This window comes from Megascapheus bottae, chromosome 2, assembly GCF_031878675.1.
Source record: "Megascapheus bottae isolate mThoBot1 chromosome 2, mThoBot2.hap1, whole genome shotgun sequence".
In the NCBI taxonomy this organism is placed as follows: domain Eukaryota; kingdom Metazoa; phylum Chordata; class Mammalia; order Rodentia; family Geomyidae; genus Megascapheus; species Megascapheus bottae.
Genome location: NC_143510.1, coordinates 5431796 through 5446347, shown reverse-complemented (window position 1 = coordinate 5446347; position 14552 = coordinate 5431796). Strand labels below are relative to the sequence as shown.

The 14552-nt window shown below is 39.3% G+C and overlaps 1 pseudogene; it reads right to left on the bottom strand.

Moving 5' to 3' along the window:
• Positions 1-6103: 6103 nt before the first annotated feature.
• Positions 6104-6758, bottom strand: LOC150066296 (succinate dehydrogenase [ubiquinone] cytochrome b small subunit, mitochondrial pseudogene; annotated as a pseudogene).
• Between the last annotated feature and the right edge of the window lie 7794 nt (positions 6759-14552).

Here is a 14552-nt window from a genome sequence, read left to right as displayed (position 1 = left end):
GTGGATTTAGTATGCCCTAATTTCTGGATGGAATGGCCTATAGACACATGAAGAAATGCTCAACATCTCTGGCCATAAAAGAAATGCAAATCAAAACAACTCTAAGATTCCACCTCACTCCAGTTAGAATGGCCAGGATCAAGAAATCTAATAACAACAAATGCTGGAGGGGATGTGGCCAGGAGGGATCACTACTACACTGTTGGTGGGAGTGCAAACTCGTTCAACCACTATGGAAAGCAGTATGGCAGTTCCTCAAAAGGCTAAACATAGAGCTCCCCTATGCCCCAGCAATTCCACTACTTGGCATTTACCCAACCATCCAGAAACTAGAAAATTAACTTTTAACAGAGTATATCTAGTTCCTCTATCTTTGGTATGTGTAGAGACTCAGCACCTCAAAGATGAAGGTCTACTTTTTGATGTTTTTCTACCATTACAGGGGTTTGGACACAGGGTCTGGGCACTGTCTGTTAGCTTTGGAGGCTGAATGGCACTCTACTGCTTGAGCCATACCTCTTTGTCTCTGGGGCTAAATAATTGGAGATAGGAGTGTTGAGGGAATTTCCAGGCTGTCTGTGAACCATGATCCTTTGATCTCGGTCTCCTGAGTAGCTTAGATTATACGAGTGAGTCACCAGTGCCTGGCAAAGCACTGCTTTTGAGAATACATCCACACCACACTGCTGTTAGTCTATCCATCAGCCTTCCTATTTTATCTTGATTTTTTTGACAGTGCTGGGACTTGAATTCAGGGCCTGGGTACTGTCCATGGACACTTTTTCTCCAGGCTAGCACTCTACCACTTGGGCAACAGTGCCACTTCCAGCTTTTTCTGTGTACATGGTACAAGGAATCGAACCCAGGGCTTTGTGTATGCTAGATAAGCATTCTACCACGCTCCTGGCCTGCTTTTTTTTCTCTTTTGTAATAATCAGGATGACCATACTTTGAGGGAAAGGAAATATTCAGACTTTTGGAAGATGACTATACTGTGGCTCTGAGTTGATTCTAATTCTGGGGCTCGAGATGTTACTGCATTCTGTCAGTCAGTGTAGGGGCATCTGGAGGGTTAGACTGCCAGTGGAATCTTAGGTCAAAGAGAGCCCAGTAGAGGTCCTTGAACTTATTTTGGGGTTATGCTCCCAGTTTCTGAATGCACTCGTGGTCAATTCTGAATTCACTCGTGAATTCTGAATTCACTCGTGAATTCTGAATTCACTCGTGGTGAATGCACTCAACAATTGAGAGAAGCCATATATTCTTCTCCACGCTTGTGGGGAGAATGGGGAATGTGGTAAGAAAGGATAAATAAAAATGTCTAGGCCTTTTCCTACTTAACGAATTAGTAATCCAAAGGCAATACTGTATTTCTTTTACACTCAGTGGGGTTGCATAACTACCATGTAGGCCTGAAATGTAGAGGCAGTATTGTTCCTTTCTATTTGGTCTGTGCAGAAAAAAAGGGGTGTGTGTGTGTGTGTGTGTGTGTGTGTGTGTGTGTGTGTGTGTGTATGTGTGTGTATGTAATACAGGTAATAATACAGATGTATTATCTCTCATTCTCACACAATGATAAAATGTATGTATGATTTTTAGGGATTTAGAGTTAAAAAAATAAATGCAGAACCAGACACTGTGGGTTCACACCTGTAATATTAGCTACTCAGGAAGCTGAGATCTGAGGATCGTGGTTCAAAGCCAGCCTGTGCAAGAAAGTCCATGAGATTCTTTTTTTTTTTTTTGTCCATGAGATCCTTATCTTCAAGTTGAGCTGTGGATCAAGTGGTAGAGCACCAGCCCTGATCAAAAAATGGACAATACCCAGGCCTTGAGTTTAAACCCCAGGACCAACTCAAAACAACAGCAAAGTATAGCTTGTAAAATGTGGTTAGTTAATGAGGGAAAATCGCTTCTGGGTGGAATTAGCACAGGAGAGAGAGCTCAAGCAAGAGAGTACATTCCTTCAACAAGAGTACAGAGGGTTTGTCTCCTCTGGGGTTGTAGACACCATTTTGGAAGCAGTCCCTGGACCCTCACCAGGCACTGGATCTTTCTGTATTTTGATCATCCTTACACTTTGTATTTATCTATCTAACATATTTAGTTATTAATCATGAATGGAATGAATGGAATACTACACATTAGTTTAACGGGAAAACATGAAAAACCTCCGAATTGTAACCAAAGACAGCCTGCTATAACAGTATTAATAATTTACCATGTAAGTCAGAAATAGCTTTAACAAAAGGTAAGTGTTATGCTGATCAAATAGCCGTGCCCTAATCCATATGAAACAAATATTGACAGGGTTGGAGAAATTGTTTGAAAGTGATCTTGGAGTATTTCAGTGTCCCAGTTTCAGTAAGAAATAGGAAGCCAGGCATTGTGGCTCACTCCTGTAGCCAGGAGGCTGAGATCTGAGGGTCACAGTTCAAAGCCAGCCTGGGTAGGAAAGACCATGGGACTCTTCTCTCAGCTGTCATTCAGGGGGTAGAGTGACAGCCTTGAGCACAAAAGTGCATGGATAGCAGGCCTTGATTTCAAGCCCCAGGATGAGCACACAAGCAAAAATTCAGGAGTTAAGAAGTTTATCTCTATGACTGCAGAGCAGAAAATAAAGGAGGATTTTCATCTGAGAGAGAATTAATTGATACCCGGTACAAAATTATTCTAATGAATTTAGGTAAAATGGATGATGATAGTGTGATGATAGTCTCTAATAATTCATCTGAGATTATTTTAATTGTCATCTTGACTTATAATATTCCTTCCAATTTTATTTGGAAGTTGGAAAGATATAGCCCTTAGAAGAAAAAAAATAAGTTTTTTTTTTTAATAGGCATGTTAAGCCAGATGCTGGTGACTTATGCCTATGATCCGACTGCTCAGGAGGCTGAGATCTGAGGATCATGGTTCAAAGCCAGCCCAGACAGGAAAGCATGTGAGGCTCTTATGTCCAATTAATCACAGAAAAAGCAGAAAGTGGAGCTGTGGTTCAAGTGGTAGAGTGCTGGCACTGAGCACAAAAGCTCAGGCACTGCACAGGCCCTGAGTTCATATCCCAGGACTGCCAAAAAACAAAAAGCATATGAAACAGTAATGTTCAGTTGAAGCTACTGGATTAACATGTCAAGGTAATGGTAAATTCTTTAATAATAATACGACGACATATTTACTGATAACAAAGGGCGCAACCTTTCCTAAACTCCTGGATGCTAATCAATAATTCAAATAAAGCTTATTCACAGTATTTTGCCCATGCAGTAAAGAAATAGCTAGCTGTACTAGAAACTACATTACAAAAAATAGCTTTAGCTAGGTACTGATGACTCACGCCTGTCATTCTAGCAATTCCAGAGGCTGAGATTTGAGGATTGAGGCTCAAAGTCAGCCTGGGCAGGAAAGTCCATGAGCCTCGTATCTCCAACGAAGCCCCACTGCTTAGAAGTCAAGTGGTAGAGTTCTGACCCTTAGGAAAAATGAGAGGGCACAGTGCCCAGGCCCTGAATTCAAGCCCCAGAATTGGCATCAAAGTTCATTAATTTATTATTAACTGTGAATTAATAGTTATAAACGGCTACAATGAAAACACTCAGGTTCTGATCAAGTTCAATAACCACACTACTGACAACCGTAATGAAAAACGATACCATTATTTGTGGAGGATGGAGGAGAATCTTGGAAGAGGTGGCTCGTACTCATAAAGAGACACGATGAATTGAAACCCCTTTGAATAACTACCTAAAGGCAATTTTTTTAAAGATGAATAAAATAGCACAACCCACTCCTTGATAAAATTATAGCACCCTTAATTATAAAAAGGATTTCTTTTTCTAGCATTGTCCTTACAGGGACTTGTCTCAGAAAGCCATGATTGCAACAGAGCATGATGGGAGAGATAACAATTCCTCTCTCAACTTTGACATTTGTTTTTGAAAAATGGGCTCTGCTTCAACATTTCTATAGCAGCAGGAGACCGTTATTCTGTGACAACACTTCATTGCATTGACATTATCTGTTAATTATCTTTGCCAGGACTAATTTTGAGCCTGTTGTGCTGGAGACACTAGCTCTTACCAGTTGTATGATTGCTCTTTTCTTTCTTTACTGGGGAGTCTGGAAAAGATAGAAACCTTAATTAAAAGTGAAAAAAAAAAAGTGAAACCAAGCAAAGGTTACACTTTCACAGAGATTTCTGGAGCTACTGTGATCGGACAGACACGCAAAAGAATCTTCCAGTGGTCAATATTGCTTCTAATGTGCCTCCTCGACCCGATTTCTTTGTAGAGCTGAGTAAATTCTATACAAATGTGTTTTTGTCAGTTATGGGGCTTGAGCTCAGGGCCTGGATGCTGTCCCTGAGCTTCTTTTTTTGCTGAAGGCTAGAATTCTATCACTTGGAGACACGGCGCCACTCTCTTCCCCGCCACCTCTCATTATTTTGGTGGTTCTGGGATTTGAACTCAAGGTCTTGCTCAGCCACTATGAACCATGCCCCTATCTCTTTCCTCTCCTTTGATGTATGTTTTCTTGTCAAGGCTGGTGCTCTTCCACTTGAGCCACAGCTCCACTTCCGGCTTTTAGGTGGTTTGGAAGTAAGGGTTGCTTCCCAGCTGCTTTGGTTTTGAGACAAGGTCCCACTTCATGCCTGGGCATATACCTGGACTGTGATACTCCTATTTTCCACTTAACACCACAACTAGGTTGACAGGCATGTATTACCATTCCAGGCTTGATATTAAGATGGAGTCTCACAAAATTTTCTCCCTGGGCTGGCCTGGAACTGCAAATCCTCCCAATCTCTGCCTGCACACAGCTTGAGATGAATGTCACGTGTTTATGTGGCTCTCCACTAGCTATTGGTTGAGAAAAGATCTGAAAACTTATCTACTCTGACTGTCCTTGGCCCACAGTCCTTCTGTTCTCAGCCTAAGGAGTTAGGATACAAGTATGGGGTACTAGTGCCCCACAAAAGTATCTTATATCAGCCTAAAGGAATACCAACTTGCTGGGTGCCTGTGGTTCACATCTGCAATTCCTGCCACCCACGAGGCTGAGAGCTGAGGGTCGAAGTCTGAAAGCCAACCAGGGCAGAAAAGTTCATGAGACTTTTATCTCTGATTAATCACAGAAAAATCTGTGAGTGTAACTCAAGTGATAGAGCATGAGCCTTGAGCAAAAATGCTCAAGGACAGCATCCAGGCCCAGAGTTCAAGCCTCAGGACTGGCAAAAGCAAAAAAAGCAACAACAACAACCAAAACTTAAGTCTTGCATAAATCACTTTGGCATTATGAGAGGATATGATATGACATTATAACCCATCCTATGCATTTATACATAACTAAGAATTGATAGGGCCAGTGATATATTTCTTAATAAATAAATCTTGTTTCTTTAAGAACTGAATTTGTACATGTATGAATTTCATGTATTATATGCTATTCCTTTTTTATTATACAATTTTTTATTTAAAAAAAGTTTTCAAAGAATATATTTTCTTTTCTTTTTAATTTTTTATTGTAATTAGTAAAAGGGTTACATGATATTTGCCAGATAGAAGGAAAGAATACATTTTCTCATTAGCAATCCCCATAGTGGGAAACCATTTTACTTACTTTTGAGGATGAAATGTTTGGAATCTGAAATATTTTAGTACACCTACAAGGGAAATCTTGTTCCTAACTTTTAGTACATCTATGGGGAAGCTCTGAGCTTCCCTTCTAGGATTTAGAAATCTGTGAGATAAAGCACCTTCGAATTTTGAAGTTTCCATAGGACATGTGACCATCAGTTCCAGTTGTAACAGAACTAAGAGACACTTCCAAAATTTAAATACCACCCAACTTTCAGCAAAGTCTTTATTCACAAACAAATAGGCTTTTCCTTTGTCCATTATTTCCAGGACAAAACCAAAGGTATAATCATGTATTTATAGCAGTAAAGCTAAATTTTTTAAATGAGATTGATAAGTTGAGAAAAGAAAAAAAAAACTCAAAACAAAACCACAACAGAAACAACCATATATACTACAGACACCATGAGTGTTGTGAGCTGGGAGACAAAGCATTCATTCACCACAACACAAAATACAGTCTCAGTTTCTTAGATCGAACTCCTCTCAAATCTTTCCTCCACATCAAATTCTGAAAATTAACCATGTAATCAGGAGGTTTATACACCACTGTACTTATCTGTTATTTCTTTTTTACTGAAAGTTGAATGGCATGACAGAGCAGACAAAGGCGCATACGATCAACTCTGAATGGATGGAGAGGTCAGAGCTTCCACAGCATGGCCACCGCCTTGCAGATGCCCACATCATGATAGTTGAAATAGCAAAGCCCAGCAAAGGTTAAAGATGAGAAGAGCACGAGTGCTGTCCTGGCAATTTTCGGCAATGTGTCCCCATGAACATAATCAGTAACAACTTGTCCAAGGCCCCAGTAGCTACAGAGTGTGAGGGCTGCTGCCAGAGTATAGTCTATCGCAGAGCAAGGATTCAAATATGCAGCTGGAAGCAGGCCTACAAGGCCAACAGCAAGAACCCTCTCACCATTCCAATGGAGAGATGCAGCTGTAGAACCAGCAAATAGGCTTGGTGACAGGTGAAGTTGTTGTGTTCCATACCAGCCTGGGGTAGGTGAATCCTGGAGAAATGCTGACACAGAAGCAGGTCTAATCACTGGGGCTCGGAGGAGCAGAGCTCGGTCTCCTCGTGCACTGCACAGGACAACAGCCTTAACAGTGCAGCCATCTTGCGTCTAAGGGCTATATGCTCTTTCTTCATTGTGGAATTGGTATCAGTGTATTCTTAAACAATCACTAAAATAAAAGAGTATAAAATTGTCAAAAGTAATACATTAAAATGGATGTTAATACTCATACTTTAAAAAATAGCCACTGAAAGTAGTATAAGTGTCTCAAAAGCAAATTTCTGCATGGAAGGTAATTTATTTATTTATTTATTTATTTATTTATTTATTTATTTATTTTTTTGCCAGTCCTGGGCTTGAGCTCAGGGCCTGAGCACTGTCCTTGGACTTTCTCAAGGCTAGAGCTCTACCACTTGAGCCTCAGCACCACTTCCAGCTTTTTCTATATATGTGGTACCAAGGAATCAAACCCGGGTCTTCGTGCATGCTAGGCAAGCACTTTAACCACTAGGCCAAGTTCCTGGCCCATGGAAGGTAATTTAAAAGTAATTTTTACCTATTTATTTTGTGAAACACATGCATACTCAAAAATTTTGTGTGATTGAGTCATAGTGCTTAGAGAAATAAAACATTCTTTTGCAGAAACTTATAATACATGTATTATAATAAAGAATAATAAATATATAATAGATATGTAAAATATATGACACATATACATTAAGTGATGACAAGGACCTCTTTTTTTGTCACTCCTGGGGCTTGAACTCAGAACCTGACCACTGTCCTTGGGCTTTTTCAAGGCTAGAGCTCTACCACTTAAGCCACAGCACTACTCTGGCTTTTCTATGTATGTGGTATGGAGAAATTGAACTCAGGTCTTCGTGCATGCTAGGCAAGCATTCTACTAATAGGCCAAACTCCTGGTCTGGCAAGGATCTCCTATATGATAAACCCTACCTGTTTCTTAATTAATTTCTTTCTTCTTTTTGCCAGTCCTGGGACTTGAACTCAGGGCCTAAGCACTGTCTTGGAAACTTTTTGCTCAAGGCTAGCACTCTGCCACTTGAACCACAGGGCCACTTCTGGCTTTTTCTATGTATGTGGTACCAAGAAATCAAACCCAAGGCTTCATGCATGCTAGGCAAGCACTCCACCACTAGGGTATGCTTCTGGCCCCTTAATAACATTCCTTAAAGCACTGGCATTATTTATGTGATTCAACCATACAAACGTTATTTACAGTCATTAATTCCCTTTAAAAAGTTAAGTATGATTCTATTTCAAATGTGTTATCTGTGTCTATTAAATAAGTAGCAACTGCATAGAGGTTTCAGCAGAAGGCATTAGAACATACCATATGACAAAACGATGTAATAGAAAAAGTACCTAACATGGGAAAATAGCATTAAAAACCTTTATTTTTTCTATTATATTATTGATTGATTGATTAATGTTATTCATGGGGTTTGAGCTCAGGGCCTGGACATTATCCTTTCACTTTCCTACTCAAGGCTCTACCACTTTAGCCATCTCTTCCTCCACCTTTTTGGAAGTTAATCAGAGAGAAGAGTCTCACAGACTTTTCTACTTGGGCTGACTTTGAACCACACTCCTCAGATCTCAGCTTCCTGAGTAGCTAGAATTATAGGTGTGAGCTATCAGCACCTGCATTTTAAATGAAGCAATTATCAATTGACAAGTGATAAACTTGCTTAAAGTGTTTTTAAGCTGATATATCTTACTGTAACACATTTGCGGGAACTATTTTTTTTCTATTGCAAATCTTAGGCCATCTACTTAAATCTTTCACCCTCTGATTCACACAACTATTTTGGTGACAGAATAGCCTACTCATTGTGTACATGATTAGCCATTTAGATACCACACAGCATTAAACAAATCTTTAATAAAATAAATATTTCTCTTTTACACATAATTAATGGATTTTCCAGGACTTAGAAACTGATACTCATACAGTTTTCTTAAAAAAATCATATAATACACTAAGAATTTTGTCATAAACTAGATAAAACTTTTAAATTGAACTATACTTAGTGGAGATTGTAAGATTTTGAATGGCTTTAACAACAAAGTTCTAGTGCTACTGTGGCTTGAACTCAGGGCCTGGGCCTTGTCCCTTAGCTTTTTCACCGAAGGCTGATGCTCTACCACTTTAGCCACACATCTACTTCCAACTTCTTTTAGTGGCTAATTGGAGATAAGAGGCTTATGGACTTGTCAGCATGGGATGGCTTCAAACCTTGATCCTCAGATTTCAGCCTCCTTAGTAGCTTCAGGCATGAAGGCATGAGCCACCAGCTCCTGGCCATACTGGCCATATCTATCTATCCATCTATCTATCTATCTATCTATCTATCTATCTATCTATCTATCTATCTATCTTTCCTTTTTTTGCAGTAGTGGGGCTTAAAACTCTAGACCTGGGCTCTGTCCCTGAGGTTGTCAGCTCAAGGCTACCACCCTACCCCTTAGCCATAGCAACACTTCTGATTTTCTGGTGGTTAATTGGAGATATGAGTCTCACAGACTTTAGTCCCTCGGCTGGCTTTGAGCCAAGATCTTCACATCTCAGCCTCTTGAGTAGTGAGGATTACAAGAGTGAGCCACTGCACCTGGCCCATTTATGTTTTTAAGCACCCACCTGTGGCTTTTCATAGTGAAAAACTGGTGAAATTACCTATGTTAACTTTGGGACATTTATTTCCATTGGAATATAAAGTCGCACAGAGATATGTCTGTAACAGGAGAAAATCAATGAAGGGGAGCAGAGGAAAGAAAAGGATTGTAAAGAGTGACTAGGCTGAGAAATAGAGTAATGAGCCCCACACAAACCATAGAGGTGAGAGGAGAAAGTGATTTGAGAATGAATAATGTTACCAGGCATGGTGGCTCACAGCTGTAATCCTACCTACTCAGGAGGCTGAGATCTGAGAATCCTCATTCAAAATCAACCCTAACGGAAAAGTCCAGGAGAGACTCATCTCCAAATAAGCCAAAACAAACAAACAAACAAACAAACAAAAACATAAGTGCAGTGTGGCTCAGGTCGTAGGGCCCCAGCCTTGAGGGAGAAATCCAAATACAAGGGAAAGTTCACATCCCAGTACTGCCACAGGACACACACACACACACACACACACACACACACACACACACACACACACACACCCCTATATAGATTAGGTAAATTTGATTAAATGACCTTACCTGTATGTATTGGTATACCACAAGGAGACGGCTTTCTGTACTTAACTAATATCGTAAACAAAGAATTTGTTAGGATAATTCTTATCCATTCTTAGAATTTCACTGACAAACTGACTGCATCATTTTTATATTACAACTCATTGCACATTTTGTAATTCATTGTCCTACAGTGTAGAAAGAACATATTTTGATTCTGTGTGCTAAAAGCAGAATTCTGAGCCACCCAATTGATTAAATTAAATTTCTTTACAGATTTAAAACTCAAGCATATTGCTTCTTAAAGATCTGATCTAATCACTACTGGACATACAGAAGAAAAAATATCATGCAAGGCTATTTTAAGTGTTCTTTTAGCTTTGCCTGGAGAAGGTAGCTGATAAAAGTAGACCACTATGTAAAAGTAAATCATGCTGCACATATTTTTTTACCTTCCTCATGAAGCAAATTATTCTCTGGATAGCAAATAAAAGAACCAAAGACAAACAGATAAATTATTTAAAAAGTTATCATTTCTAGATCAACTCAAACTGGAAGCAAATCCCACTTATGACATAGAGAAATGTCATAATATCATAAAACAAACTTGTTTTTCTGGCACGTTGATGTGCTGTGGAAATCAAAGATCAAAGGCAGTCTCAAAGATTCACAATTTCATTTAAAAAAGTTTGGGTCAGGCTAGGTGACATTCCTGCAGTTCTGACACTTTTAACTTCAGGTCAGTGATATTTAGCTCAATCATCTTTTCAAATGGTTGCTAACAATAATATTCATGCTTGTTTATTTTCTCATATTTTATTTTAAACAGGATATTTGAAATGCTTTTGAAATATTCTGGAGTATTAAAATGACATCTTTTGTTGTTGTTGTTGTTGTTGTTGTTGTTTGTGTGCTGGTACTGGGCCTTGAACTCTGGGCCTTATACCATTGCTTGGATTTTTTTTTTTTAACTCAAGAATGGTGCTCTATTGCTTGAGCCACAGCTCTACTTCTGGCTTTTTTTTTAGTTAATTGGAGATACAAGTTTCACAGACTTCTACGCCTTGGGTTGGCTTCCAATTGCAATCCTTGGTTCTCAGCCTCCCGAGGAGCTACAATTATAGGCATAAATGCCATTTTGTTTGTCATTTTGTTTATAAATAAGCAAACTGAGTCATGAAAAGCTTCAGTGTTAGCCAGTATAAGAATTAGAATTGGGTCCTTTTGTTTGCTAACCTTAGTTAGAAAGTCTATAAATATGAAATCCAATAATACTCAATACAGATCCATGTTTGTTGTTGCTTTCGGTTGTTTAATTGGGGCCAAATCCTGGTGGTTTTGGCCTGTAATCCTAGAGAAGTAGAGATCTGAAGATCGAGATTCCAAACCAGCCCAGGTAGAAAAATCTGGAAAGACTCTTATCTCCAATTAACCACCAAAAATACCCACACCAGAAGTGGAACTGTAGCTCAAGTGGTAAGATGCCAGTATTGAGCTAAGAAGCTAAGGGACAGCACCCAAACCCCAATACTGACACAATGAAATTTGTCTTTAAATTCAACCCGAGATTGATCAATGATTATTCCTGTGAGGAAACTTAGCTTTATGGAAAAGAAGTCTGGTAATTTAAAAATATTTCTTGAACCTATAATTCTGTCAAAATCTTTAAAACGAAGTTTTAATGTCTTCCCATCTCAAGTGTCCTTTCTTTTTTAGATCATTGCACAGAAAGGTGAACATTGGCCTGGAGTGCAGAAACTCTATGTCCTCTGGAAAAGAGACAGGAATCCAGAAAAAGATGGAACAAAATGAGATAGGAAAGGGAGTAAACAGCATTTTAAAATTTCCTTTTGGGTTTGATGATTCACTCTCACATAGACTAGCTTCTGATTCCTATTAAGACAGCTGTAATTTTCATTTACGTTTCACTCAAGTAACCCCATATTTATTTTTATAGCTCACGAATGGTGTTTGTTAACTACATTTTCAGCGTGGGTTTATGTTAGTGGCAATTTACAGAAGTTCAGGTGAAGAGAGAGCTACACAATAGATCTGAAACTAGCTTGCAATGATTTTTACGTTGTCTAATTATATATTGCATTACTAGTATTATTACTGTTGTTAGTATTGTGTGTGTGTGTGTGTGTGTGTGTGTGTGTGTGTGTGTGTGTGCGGGCCAGTACTAGGGTTTGAACTCACTGCCTCACAGTCTGCTTTAGTTGTTTTGCTCCAATATGACACTACCACTTGAGCCTCAGCTCAACTTCTGGCTTTCTCCTGGTTAGTTGAAGATAAAAGTCCAACAGGCTTTTCTGCTCAGACTGGTTTCTAATTGTGCTTCTTAGACTTCAGCCTCCTGAGTAGCTAGGATTACAGGCACGTGCCTGTGAATTTTGTTATGAAATTTAATTTCAATAGATGCAAGGAACAAACAATATCAATGTGTAATGCTCTTAAATTGTAAGATCCTGCGTTCACTGCAGTGATTTAATACATGTAGTTCTTTCTTTGGGAAAAATATGCTCCCCAAAATATAAATTTAGATGGATAGGTAAGTAATAAATCAATAGTACATCTCATCTTGATCCACGAAGCTTTACTTTCAAGTGAATTGGACCACTGCCAGCACACTGAAGGACACATATTCAATAGTAAAGAAAAATCACCTTGACTTCCATTTTCAAAAGCCTCCTTCAAAATAATGATTTGTTTGGTGATCTGCCATGTATCCTAAAGTGGGGTCTAAGTAAGCATGGGGGGATGTGCTAATGGTGTCCAATTGTTTGTGAAATGGTGGTTATTAGACGAATAGGAGAATCTCTTCTTTTTATTTATTTATTTATTTTTTTTTGCCAGTCCTGGGCTTGAGCTCAGGGCCTGAGCACTGTCCTTGGACTTTCTCAAGGCTAGAGCTCTACCACTTGAGCCTCAGCACCACTTCCGGCTTTTTTCTATGTATGTGGTACCAAGGAATCGAACCCGGGTCTTCATGCCTGCTAGGCAAGCACTTTAACCACTAGGCCAAACTCCCGGCCCAGGAGAATCTCTTCTTGTCCCTAGATTATCTTTTCTTTGGGGGGTGGGGTGGGCAGTCAGTCCTGGGACTTGAATTCAGGGCCTGAGCACTGTCCGTGGGCTTTCTCCAGGCTAGAGCTCTACCACTCAAGCCACACCACCACTTCTGGGCTTTTTCTATGTATGTGATACCGCCAGAATCGAACCCAGGTCTTCGTGCATGCTAGGCAAGCACTCTACCATTAGGCCAAACTCCAGGCCTCTAGATTACCTTTTGCTCTTAATGTTGTGTGAAGGATTTTTTTCATTCGCATGGTAGTTGTAAGAGTAGACTTCATTGTGACATTTCTACACGTGCATGCAAGATATTCTGATCAAATTCCCCTGCAGGCTCTCTTCTTCATCATCCCACCCCCTTCTTAGAGTAATTCCCATAGATTTCATTCACCCAGAGAATTTCAACCTTTCGTCCACTCTCATCCACCTTCTCTGTTGTCCCTCTTGCCTCCTGCTTATATCTGTCATCTATTAGGGCCTGTTTTATTTTCCTCTTAGCTAATAGCTCATTTGTAATTGTGCAAAAGAGCTCAATCATGGTACTTCTCATGTACATATATTCTAATTTAATTAGATAAAATTCCTTCATTGCTCACATTTTTCCTCCCCATTATCCACTATTGTTTGACAGTCTTTAGTGAAAAGTTCCTCATGTTCAATTCATACATTGCCATAATAGAGTTCAAAATTGTTCATCATCCATCATTCTGTTGGCTTCTTCTCTCCAATCCCCAGATAATCCTACAGTTAAAAAATCACCTCCTCTCTATATTATATAGATGCATATATGAGTATATATGCATGTATATACACACATGTATACATGTTCAGTCATGTATCTATGAATATATATGTTTGCATATATAGTGCATAGAAATATATGTATATACATATACACATGCATATATAGTATATGTATAGTGTGTATATATGTACATATGTACTGTATATAATTATAGATATACAACTACATATATGTGTATCTTTTTTGCTCTAGATTTCATAAATGAGCAAAAGGAATTTTGTGATGTTCAGCTTTTGCAGTTTACTTTATCTCACTCCACATAACGCTCTCCAGTCCCATGAATTAATTTTCTTCCCCCTAGCATGTCCATTTTTTTTCTCTGTGGCTGTGTATATGTCACTGTGTGTAGATAATGTATTTTATTTACCCAGTTATCAACTGTCAGGTACCCACCAACAGTGCATGGATGTTTTCCTCCTGCAGTCCTTGCCAGCAAGCATTGTTGGCTTTCTTGATGATGCTCATTGTGCTTATGTGACATAGTCTTGGTTGTAGTTTCCATTTTCATTTCCTTCCTAGCTAAGGTTGTTGATTAGTTCTTCTTATATCCACTAGCCACTTGTATTTTATCTTTTGAGAACTGTCCAATTCATCTACTCAATTATTCATTAATTAGCTTATTTATTGCCATACTGTTTGACTGATTTTGTTGTGCCAGGCCTGCCTGGGGCTTGAACTCAGGGCCTGGGTGTTGTTCCTAAGCTCTTTTGCTCTATGCTAGCACTCTACCACTTGAGCCACAGCTCCACTTCTGGCTTCCTAGTGGTTAATTGGAGGTAAGCATCTCATGCACTTTGCTGCCCGACGTGGCTTC